Here is a 13177-nt window from a genome sequence, read left to right on the forward strand (position 1 = left end):
TGCACGTCTCCCTGAGCGCTTGTTTCCCTCACCTGTATCTGATTGGCAGTCTGGCACACCTGTTGGCATTTGCCAATCAGGCCACTATTTATACCTGCCTCGCCCTCCAGTCAGTGCTGGAGTATTGTTTGCTGTGAGCTGTTCCTGTTTGCTGGTTCCTGATAGCTATTTGCAGTTTGCTGTCTCCTAGCTCCTTGTTTCTTCGTTTCCTGCTAGCTGTTAGCTGTTAGCGGTTTCCTGGTTCCTGATTCCTGTTTTCCTGCATTTTCTTTTGGACATTAAATCATGTTTTCCTGCATCCAGCCTGCTGTCTCTGCATCTTGGGGTTCGTCACCACCACTACCTGACAGTAGTAGTGTCTTGACTCATATACAACGTCACTTTGAACGCTCAACCTTTGTAGGACAAGTTCAAGCTTTGTGAGTCAAAGGTGTTATTTCAAGTTTCATTCATTCCTTGCGTTTTTTTGAGTTTTTTTTTTTTACATGTCTGTGTGCCTTTGTGTGCACGCTTCCACCGTTCCACTTCTTAATGTGGAGCAATGCATCAGGAGCACAGTGTCCCTTGTGCACTCTTTATTTATATCATTTCAACATTTTCATTCATCACATTGCTACATTGTTCTCTTGTCATTTTTATTCCCATGAGGTTATTCTGTAAATAATCTTGTCGCACTTTACTCCAAGGCCATGTCCACACAATGATATTTTCAGAAAAGCACATCTTGGCCAATTAGAAGCCTAAAAAACCACCACATTTTATAACGCCTCTGTTGATCACTATAGTGATTTTTCAGGTGTACAAGACATGTACATTATATTTAAAATCATCTCACATTTATAAGGAGCCCAGGAAACATCGGAAGTGTTTCTTTTTAATCCCCCGTGCGTGTTATTAGGCACACGCAAATTGCAAGAAACCAATATCCGGAAGTCAACAACTTGGTGTTCAGCTATTTAAATACATAAATACAAGATAATGTTGTATATTTCTCATGACACAAACCAAAGTGCCCTCCTTTACGCGTCCACTGTGGCCAGGACAAAAACTTACATTTGAATAGGGACGAGAAGCCCAAACCAGGGATCCCCAAACTATGGTCCGTGGGGTGGATCCGGCCCGCAAGCCACAATCTGGCCCACGGACGTCCCAAGTTAAATGTATTTATTTATTTTGATCTGATCCTGTCCAGTCGCTCAGGCATCTTATTGTTGATGCTGATGCCTTTATGTGCTGTACAGATTTACTTTACTAAAGAGAACTGTAAGATACTTTTCTTTTTGCCTTATTTGTATTTCACATTATTAAATGTTTGGATATATTTAATGTTTGAATCAGCCAGCTAGGAATGGATAGAAAGAAGAATTAAAAAAAAGAAGACGGAGGGGTAAATAGTGGCGACAAGGAGGACTAAAAAAAAGTGTGTTTGTGTGTATATGTGTGTATATGTGTGTGTATATATATATATACAGTATACATATATATACATATATTTATTATTATTATATATATATATATATTTGAATAAAAGTATATATATATATATATATATATATATATATATATATATATATATATATATATATATATATACATGCTAGGGTTGTCCCGATACCAATCTTTTGGTACCAGTACCAACATGTATTTTGATACTTTTCTAAATAAAGGGTACCACAAAAAAATGGCATTATTGGCTCTATTTTAACAAAAAATATTACGGTACATTAAACATATGTTTCTTATTGTAATCTAAGAACAATTTTGGCCTTAAATAAAATAGTGAACATACTAGACAACTTGTGTTTTAGTAGTAATTTAGCAAACAAAGGCTCCTAATTTGTCTGATGACGTATGCAGTAACATATTGTCATTTATCATTCTATTATTTTGTCAAAATTATGAAGGACAAGCTGTAAAAATGGATTATTAATCCACTTGTTCATTTACTGTTAATATGTGGTTATTTTCCGTTTCAACATTTACACTTCTGTTAAAATGTAATAATCACCTCTGTTTGAATACATTACATTAGTTTTGGATGATACCACAAATTCGATCCGATACCAAGTAGTTACAGGATCATACATTAGTCATATTCAAAGTCCTCATGTGTCCAGGGACATATTTACTGAGTTTATAAACATAATATGAATTTTAAAAAAAGGAAAAAAGATTGTGTGACGATAAAAAATATAGATGTATTTCATAGTAGTATCGACTAGATACGCTATTGTACTTGGTATCATTACAGTGGATGTCAGGTGTAGATCCACCCATTTGTTTACATTCAGGCACGTTAGCTTTTGTTAGCGGTGACGCCGGTGAGCTATTATATCCTCCTACAGTGTGTAGTGAAGCATGTTTAGCTATTCCTCGTCCTGCAGGGATGATACTTGTTGGAAACCCACTTTATTCGTCGCCATGGAGGTGAGGATTAGTGATTTAGAAATAGCTAAAACACTGCGGATGGATGTTCGCTGCTAGCTAGCGAGCCATGTCTTAAAGCACCTCTTCCTGAGGGCGTTTCAGTGTTATAGCTTCACTTTTATCTTTAGTTTTTAGGCCAAAATGCGTTCATTCTCCCTTTTCTGTCTACACACTGTGTCTACTTGTAAATACTCCATGATTGTGAGCTGCCGAACATGCTCCCCTGCTCATAAACCCAGCAATGTCATGACGTGACAGTGCGCCGTCATGCCCGTTAAAAAAAAATTAAAATATAAAAAAAATAAAAAAAAATTGCGACCCCATCCATCCATCCATTACCGCTTGTCCCTTTCAGGGTGCTGGAGCCTATCTCAGCTGCATTCGGGCGGAATGCGGGGTACACCCTGGACAAGTCGCCACCTCATTGCAGGACCCACACAGATAGACAGACAACATTTACACACTAGGGTCAATTTAGTGTTGCCCATCAACCTATCCCCAGGTGCATGTCTTTGGAGGTGGGAGGAAGCCAGAGTACCTGGAGGGAACCCACGCAGTCACGGGGAGAACATGCAAACTCCACACAGAAAAACCCCGAGCCTGGGGATCAAACCCAGGACCTTCTTATTGTGAGCACACGCACTAACCCCTTGTTCCACCGTAATGCCCATCATCAAAGATGACTTTTATAAATTCACACACAGCACGAACATTTGGGAATGAGGTGACAGAAGAAATTGAAGAACTATGGTACAATAAATATATTTGTGGCAACATCGTACGTTATGTTTAAAGGGGAACTACACTTTTTTTGGAATTTTGCCTATCGTCCACAATCATTATGAAAGAATTGACCACAGATGGATAAAAAAAAAAAAACATAAATAAAAGTCTGCTTACACTATTTTGCCCATAAAACCCAATAAATAAAAATTCAAAAAGCGCCAACAATACTCCATTTATATTTTGTGACTTGAATATTAACCAAGTATTCGTGATATTGTTATTATAAGTGCCGCTGTGATCACTTCCTTTGTGCATATGTTTACAGTGAGTGGTCTGCTGCTTCCTCGCTTCCTTGCTCCATTTTTAAGGGCTTTTTAGGTGGAATTGCGCGGCTCCCATAGGCTCAATTGTCAGCAGAATTTTGATCACATTTATTTATTATTTAGAATGCAAAAACTATAGACAAATAACATCCATTGTCATTTCTATAATGATTGTGAACGACAGACAAAATTCCCCCCAAAAAGTGTATTTTTCCCCTTTAAGTTTCACTTTTGCATCTCATTGCAAATAATTGTAGAGCGTTCAAGAAAGCTTGATTAAAGTTTGAAACAGAGGTGTCAGTAGAAGACGCTAAAAATGAGAATTATGTATTTTGTGTTATGGTGATTATTATTATCCACTGATGATAATCCTACACAAATCAGCTAAATTCTACCTTACACGATGAACTAAAGAGAAACTTGACAGCTTTCTAATCACATTAAATATATTACAGGTTGAATAATTTTTAAAACTCACATTCTGGCTACTTCATAATACATTTGTAAGCACTATTAGGTAAAAAAAAAAACACAACTTAAAAAAGAAAAATAATTACAGAGGTTTAAAGGTACCATATGAGGTAATGTGGCCAGAAATGGTACTGCAATCACGGTCAAAATGCTGTATTCCCTTCCCACTCTCCATGACTGAGGTTGCCAAATACGCAGCCGAATCCGAATCCTACTCTAAGGAACTTCAAATGGCAATCGACGAGTCCTACGCTGATGTATTTGTAAAGATACGAAGCAATATTTTCGTCGGGAGTCGGGACAGATTGTTGGCATTACCCAGCTAAAATGTCTAGTTTGACCGCACGGACCACCACCGAAATAACTATATATAATAATATATTATATATCGCATAAGCCTACTTTGATGGCAAGCAAAGGCCAACACTAAAATTACCGTCAAATTTGGTTCAGCATAACTCCATGTTGCATCCAACCTGACACACTGCGCACATCACCATCTTTCAGTGCAGAGTGCAATTCTATGAGCCAACCCACGTTATGCAAAAACCACGTTACGCATAAATCATATAGCCTACTACCACATCAATACACAAAGTAGAAAATGATCACATGTAATGCATTATATTGTGCCAAGCAAATACCACCACATATGTGCGCTCGGGATCTTTCTGTGTGGAGTTTGCATGTTTTCCCCTAAATTGGCCCTAGTGTGTGAATGTGAGTGTGAATGTTGTCTGTCTATCTGTGTTGGCCCTGCGATGAGGTGGCGACATGTCCAGGGTGCACCCCGCCTTCCGCCCGACTGTAGCTGAGATAGGCTCCAGCACCCCCTGCGACCCCGAAAAAGGATAAGCGGTAGAAAATGGATGGATGGATGTGCCTGATGCACATAAAGTACCAGAAACCGCAATTAGCCGTGCTAATATTGGAACACATTTCCTCAGTGTATCAGCATATTGAGAACGAAATAGGCACTGACACTAACCATATCCACATAGGTTTTATATATCGAAGATATATTTTGCCCTGTCAGTTGGATGACACAGCGACATATAGGCTAACGGGCATATATTTCCCCCGTTAGCCTATATGTTGATGTGTCATTGACCAAGCTAGCATGCTAAACATTATATTAGTGTGATGATGCTTCGCTCCTAAGCATTCTTTGCACGAACATACTAGCTTTGTTAGACAAGATCATAGACTGTATTGTACAATATAGTTTACATACGAAATGTCCTTTTACATTTATTACAAGTAATAAGAAAACGTAAATGCCCTACTTACCTATCAAGGACAAAATTTGCAAGTTTGACGTCAGAAGAAGAAAACCTTCTCCGCCTTTAATCGTCTCCATCTTTCAAAGGCATCCCTGATACAAATCCTTGTTTTGTTTCTGGCTTTGTCATGAATACGTTGAGAATTGAAACGAGGCCTTTTAGATTTACTAAGTTCTGACATGTTAAGTAACTTTACCAGGGGCAGTAGCTCGACAAAGAGGGTGGTACGTAACTGGCACCTTGGATGTGACATACTCACAGACTTTTTAATTGGTCAAACAGTGGAGGGCAGGGCATCGAAATGAAAACAATAACAATATTTCGGCGCTATAAATCTAATTTTGGAATTAGCATATCCCGGCTGAACTACCCATGTCAGTTATAAAGGTATTCGAAAAGAACATGATTTATTAATGACTTTTGACATATCAGGGCCATTTATTGATGACTTGACATGACATTATTACATATGGCACCTTTAAGAATATTTAAGGGAATCTTTAGAAGCCATTAGTTTGAACGCTTGACGAAAAACATTATTGATGAAACCAAGACATTGGATCATGGAGTGTGCCACCGACTTTGCTTCTAAGTTATCACGTCGGGAAGCCTGACAACGCCGGATAAAAGGATCATTTAATGAGAGTATATACATGCAAAAGGGAACTGGTTTACAATCACATAATCTATGTATGTTCGTCCCATCTTTAAAAAAGTCAAAAACATTATTAAAGTTTTTTTCACAAACTCTTTGAAAGATAACAAGCTGCCTGCTGCATACATACACCTTATCAAGGTTGCTACATGTGTTTTAAAAAGCCTGTTTCAACCAAATTAAGTCAAAAAAATTAATTTTTTTGTGCATGTAAACATACTCAGGGTGGATGTGGGGTAGTGACATTGGAGCAGTTCTTTTGAAATAGTTTCAGAAAATAATTGAGAAGCATTGCATTAGGCTAAGGGGGACATAGGGGGCCCCTCAGGAGTCTAATAATACAAATGAATAAGTAATATTTAAGACCAAAATAGGGCCACAAACAAAATATTGTTTATGGCCACACCTGTATGGTCTAGCATGCTTTAGTTTACGACACGATGCAGAGACGGAAGGCAACGTGCAGATGAAGGTATTTAGTCATGCAAAAATCAGATAGCGCCAGTATGGACAAAGTAGCGGGCTACGGGTGGGTCAAAAATAAATGAACCAATATCCTAATAGGTAGAGGCAAAACAATTACAAGCCTAAAGTAGAACGAGTTGGTACAGAACACAAGATACCGAATGTTTTGAATGTAGCATGAACTACTCACAAGGCTTCCTGATGAGCAACAAGGGTCAGGCATGTCTCCTGATTGCCAATCAGGGGCAGGTGAGGGAGCCAGCACTCAGGCCAGGGTAAAGTGTGGACACAAAACAAGAGACAAAAGCGGATATCAGAACAAAACCATGAAAAACACAAAATAGAGCCAAGCTGTCATGTGGGACATGACAAAAAAAAATCCATAGAAAAATATCCATATTCATGTGGACATGGCCCAATTCTGTTGATTTTATTGTCAGAAGCTCTTCCTTCAGAGAGGGAAAATAGAGCCGTTAACACAAGGGAGACAGATAAGAGAAAATTGAAAGTCACTCGCATGAATAGCTGGTGGACAAAGGAGGAATAATTCTGCTGGTCTAACTGGCTGCTGTACTTTATTGTAAGTGTTCTGGATGGATGACTCAATGCTGTTGTGTCGGCTTTAGGAGAGCATTTATCCTGCCGGTCTCAGCTGCATGTTCCCCGGTGCATGCGGGGATGTCACCGGAGCCCGTCGGACTGTGACGGAGCACACAGGAGGAACACTGCAGCTTTTGCATGACTCGATGGACTTTGGGGGGTGTTTTGCGTGAAGAAGCGCATGTAAAATATCAATTAACGAATGACAGGGTGCTCAATGTGTAATTTTAGCACATATATTCCTAGCTTCTTCCGGCGTTTATTGACGACTCTTTCTTGCTGTTTACACCATCCACGCCAACACGCCATGAGAACTTACAAAATACAGTACAATACAGTACATCAGACTTTGAGTTCACATCAATAAACACTCGGAAATAAATTCAATTACAAAAATACAATACGTCGTTGGCTGCTTGTAACGAAAAGAGGTTCTAATAATCACTTGCTTGAAGTTTTGCACAAATCAATGAATACACTTAAATCTTTCGAGGCGCTGAAGACAACGTGCTCAAGCACCCTCCCCCTTGCATGTTCTGCCTTGTTTACTGTCCCTGGGGTCACAACATCACAACAATCGTTCCGCCTTGCAACACAATTAACACAACATTTTTATTTTACTCAGGAGATTTTACAATCACACATTTTCTAATAATATTTTATAACTCTGCATCATTAACTTATTTATTAATATTTATTTATTTATGACACATATATAAAGTATGCAAACTCTCTCAGCAACAGCTACACTCTGTACTGTGTATTACTATATCACTCTCTGTACTGTGGAATACTTCACCACTCTCTGACTATGGAATACTTCACCACTCTCTGTTCTGTGGACTACTTTACCACTGTCTGTACTGTGGAATACTTTACCACTCTCTGTCAGGGAATGGTCCGGCTTTGCAAGTTTCAAAGGTAATTTGATAGTGTGGCTCAGGACAAACCAGAATTGTTACCATGTTTGAAAATGTCAATATTTACATGCTTGCATATCAAAGGTTGCGTATAGAGATGTCCGCTAATATTAGCGGCCGATAAATGCTTTAAAATGTAATATCGGAAATGATCGGTATCGGTTTCAAAAAGTAAAAATAATGACTTTTTAAAACGCTGCTGTACGGAGCGGTACATATCCGGTAAAACACGGACGTAGGGCACACTTGCCAACCCTCCCGATTTTCCCGGGAGACTCCCGAATTTCAGTGCCCCTCCCGAAAATCTCCCGGGGCAACCATTCTCCCGAATTTCTCCCGATTTCCACCCGGACGACATTATTGGGGTCGTGCCTTAAAGGCACAGTCTTTAGCGTCCTCTACAACCTGTCATCACGTCCGCTTTTCCTCCATACAAACAGCGTGCCGGTCCAGCTACATAATATATGCGGATTTTACACGCTCATAAGTGAATGCAATGCATACTTGATCAACAGCCATACAGGTCACACTGAAGGTGGCCGTATAAACAACTTTAACTTTGTTACAAAAATGTGCCACACTGTGAACCCACACCAAACAAGAATGACAAACACATTTTGGGAGAACATCCGCATCGTAACACAACATAAACACAACAGAACAAATACCCAGAATCCCTTGCAGCACTAACTGTTCCGGAACGCTACAATATACATCCCCGCTACCACCAAACCCCGCCCCCCCAACCCCGTCTACCTCAACCCCCCCCCCATCTCCGGAATTTGGAGGTCTCAAGGTTGGCAAGTATATACTCTGGACTGAAGCTGTGTGCCTTCATTGTTTTTGTAGCTGTTGTTTTGAGGCATGTTTAAAAAAAATAATAATAATGCACTTAGTGAAAGTCAAAGTATAGTATTTCCCATAGTTGTAATGGGTATTAGGATTATCTCAGGGAGAGCATGTCCCAAATTCCAGGCTGCTGTTTTGAGGCATGTTAAAAAAAATAATGCACTTTGTGACTTCAATAATAAATATGGCAGTGCCGTGTTGGCATTTTTTTCCATAACTGGAGTTGAAGTTGTTCTCTTATTTTGGAAAACCTTGTTTTTGATTGATTGATTGAAACTTGTATTAGTAGATTGCACAGTACAGTACATATTCCGTACAATTGACCACTAAATGGTAACACCCGAATAAGTTTTTCAACTTGTTTAAGTCGGGGTCCACGTTAATCAATTCATGGTGAAGTTACATTGTTTAAAGCATCCAGCGGGGCATCACAACAAAATTAGGCATAGTAATGTGTTAATTCCACGACTGTATATATCGGTATCGGTTGATATCGGAAACGGTAATTAAGAGTTGGACAATATCGGAATATCGGATATTGGCAAAAAAGCCATTATCGGACATCTCTAGTTGCGTATATATGTTGTGTGCAGTATTCATGTATGGATACACTTGTGTATGCACTTTGGGTGCAATTTTCTATGCATACTTTAACTTATATGCAACAATGTAGCACTCTTGCACTTTAAGCACTATAGCACTTTCCCATCTGCCTTAATGGGGAACTGCCTTTTTTGGGAAATTTTGCTTATCGTTCACAACCATTATGAGAGATTATGAGATGACAAAAAATGCTTGCATGATGCTGCTAATGGGAGTCACCATTGTAGCCTTCAAAATCATCTAAAATAACTTCAAAACCTTCCTTTAACATTTTATTTACACACTGCAAGTCTATATATAATGTAGTAACAGACACGTTCATAAAAATATGTAATATGTTCAATATTTACCGTATTTTGGTGGTATTTTATACACAACCGGAACTAATTCTTCGGTGCATTTATTTCCGTTTCCATAGAAGCGCACTTCCGACTTCCCGCAACAAATATGTTCCTAGTCCCTGAATCAAAGGCGGTAATAGACAGCCAAGAGGACTATTTTTTGACAAATGAGGATTCACAACCTTATCTCTTTGAAACTAAATATGCGGGAGATGAAGTGCTGCTTCTAGAAGCGAGCACAAAGAAGAGGGTGTAATGTTGGAAACCGAGAGAGTGTGACATGGTCTCGCTGCAAAACTGGAACTTTTGAGCCCAGCTATGCCGAATTAATGGAGTTACCAAATCAACTGGAAACGTCCTTGGAAAGTTTGACCAAACGGACAACTGTCCATTGAGTAAATGTGGGCTAATACAAAACACAAAACTAGTGAAGTTGGCACGTTGTGTAGAGTGTTAAAAAAAACTGAATACAATGATTTGCAAATCCTTTTCAGTTTATATTCAATTGAATAGACTGCAAAGACAAGATATTTATTGTTCGAACTGAGAAACTAATTTTTTTTGCAAATAATCATTAACTAACAATTTAATGGCAGCAACACATTGCAAAAAAGTTGGCACAGGGGCATTTTTACCACTGTGTTACATCGCCTTTCCTTTTAACAACACTCAGTAAACGTTTGGGAGCAGAGGAGACCAATTTTTGAAGCTTTTTCAAGTGGAATTCTTTCCCATTCTTGCTTGATGTACAGCTTAAGTTGTTCAACAGTCCTGGGTCTCTGTTGTCGTATTTTACGCTTCATAATGCACCTCACATGTTCAATGGGAGACAGGTCTGGACTACAGGCAGGCCAGTCTCGTACTCGCACTCTTTTACTATGAAGCCACGTTGATGTAACACGTGTCTTGGAATTGTCTTGCTGAAATAAGCAGGGGCGTCCATGATAACGTTGCTTGGATGGCAACATATGTTGCTCCAAAACTTTCAGCATTAATGGTGCCTTCAAAGATGTGTAAGTTACCCATGCCTTCGGCACTAATACACCCCCATACCATCACAGATACTGGCTTTTGAATTTCGCGCCTATAACAATCCGGATGGTTCTTTTCCTCTTTGTTCCGGAGGACACAACGTCCACAGTTTCCAAAAACAATCTGAAATGTGGACTCGTCAGACCACAGAACACTTTTCCACTTTGCATCAGTCCATCTTAGATGAGCGCAGGCCCAGCGAAGCCAGCAGCGTTTCTGGGTGTTGTTGATTACTGGCTTTTGCTTTGCATAGTAGAGTTTTAACTTGCACTTACAGATGTAGCGACAAACTGTAGTTACTGACAGTGGTTTTCTGAAGTGTTCCTGAGCCCATGTGGTGATATCCTTTACACACTGATGTTGCTTTTTGATGCAGTACCGCCTGAGGGATCGAAGGTCCGTAATATCATCGCTTACGTGCAGTGATTTCTCCAGATTCTCTGAACCTTTGATGATATCACGGAACGTAGATGGAGAAATCCCTACATTTCTTGCAATAGCTCGTTGAGAAATGTTGTTCTTAAACTGTTCGACATTTTGCTCACGCATTTGTTCACAAAGTGGTGACCCTCACCCCATCCTTGTTTGTGAATGACTGAGCATTTATTGGAAGCTGCTTTTATACCCAATCTTGGCACCCACCTGTTCCCAATTAGCCTGTTCACCTGTGGGATGTTCCAAATAAGTGTTTGATGAGCATTCCTCTACTTTCTCAGTCTTTTTTGCCACTTTTGCCAGCTTTTTTGAAAAAAGTTGCAGGCATCAAATTCCAAATGAGCTAATATTTGCAAAAAAATAACAAAGATTTCCAGTTTGAACGTTAAGTATCTCGTCTTTGCAGTCTTTTTAATTGAATATAGGTTGAAAAGGATTTGCAAATCATTGTATTCTGTTTTTATTTACAATTTACACAACGTGCCAACTTGACTGGTTTTGGGGTTTGTACTTTACAGACACTGTAATAGGATTGTTCATGTTTTTCAGTCAGTACAGATTGCTGTCTTATCGCATTGTGTTGTGCAAACACGTTTCCTGCTGAAGTACTGTCATGACTTGGACTGTGGAGTTTTTGTTTTCCCAAGATGCAAAAGGATTTGGATCGGACATGGCTTGAAGGTAAATACATTTTTAATAATAACACTCAAAAGAACAAAAGGCGCGCTCAAGGCGGATGTACAAACTTGACTAATGAAAACAAAAGACTTGCACGGGGGCAAAAAAACTATGAACAATAAAAAACACTAACTGTGGCAATAATAAACAAACTTACTTGGCATGGACATGAAGTGCGCAGATGTGGACAGAGTGTGACAGGGGGCATAAATACGAGGATAGCAGGGTGAGAAAGGCTATGACTCCAGGACGAACAACAGAAAATGAAAAGCTTAAATAACACAGACATGATTAACAACAGGTGCGTGACTCAAAACAGGTGCGTGACATGACAGGTGAAACTAATGGGTAACTATGGTGACAAGACAAGGGAGTGAAAAAGCCAGAAACTAAACAAAACATGACTAAGACAAAACATGATTACACAGACATGACAGAACTCCCCCCTTACGGACAGATCCCAGATGTCCAAGAAAAAACTTAACAAGAGTCATGGGAGGGCGGGAGGGGGACATGGCGGTGGGTCGCCAGCCCAAGTGGCCCCGAATCCATCGAGGCATAGTCATGTGGCGGCGGCGAGTGGAACGCCGCTGCAGCAGGCGAGGTGGGCGACCCGGGACAGGCCACATCCGTGGCCGACTGGGAGGTGGGCGCACTTGGCGTGGCGGGCGACCAGGTAGCGGCCATATCCGTGGCCGACGAGGAGGCAGGCGCGTCGTCAACTTGGCAGGCGTGGCAGCTCGGCGTGGCAAGTCAGGCGGCGAAGCTCGGCGTGACGCGTCCAGCGGCGAAGCTCGGCGTGACGCGTCCAGCGGCGAAGCTCGGCGTGACGCGTCCAGCGGCGAAGCTCGGCGTGGGTCTTGGTCTTGGTGTGGGTCTTGGTGTGGGTCTTGGTCTTGGTATGGAGGGTCTTGGTCTTGGCATGGCGGGTCTTGGTCTTGGCATGGCGGGTCTTGGTCTTGGCATGGCGAGTCTTGGTCTTGGCATGGCGTGTCTTGGTCTTGGCATGGCGTGTCTTGGTCTTGGTCTTGGCTTAGCGGGTCTTGGTCTTGGTCTTGGTCTTGGCTTGGCGTATCTTGGTCTTGGCATGGCGTGTCTTGGTCTTGGCATGGCGTGTCTTGGTCTTGGCATGGCGTGTCTTGGTCTTGGCATGGCGTGTCTTGGTCTTGGCATGGCGTGTCTTGGTCTTGGCATGGCGTGTCTTGGTCTTGGCATGGCGGGTCTTGGTCTTGGTATGGCGTGTCTTGGTCTTGGCATGGTGTGTCTTGGTCTTGGCATGGTGGGTCTTGGTCTTGACGTCGAGCTGCGACTGGCGGCACTTGACGTCGAGCTGCGACTGGCGGCACTTGACGTCGAGCTGCGACTGGCG

This window comes from Nerophis lumbriciformis, linkage group LG32, assembly GCF_033978685.3.
Source record: "Nerophis lumbriciformis linkage group LG32, RoL_Nlum_v2.1, whole genome shotgun sequence".
NCBI lineage: Eukaryota > Metazoa > Chordata > Actinopteri > Syngnathiformes > Syngnathidae > Nerophis > Nerophis lumbriciformis.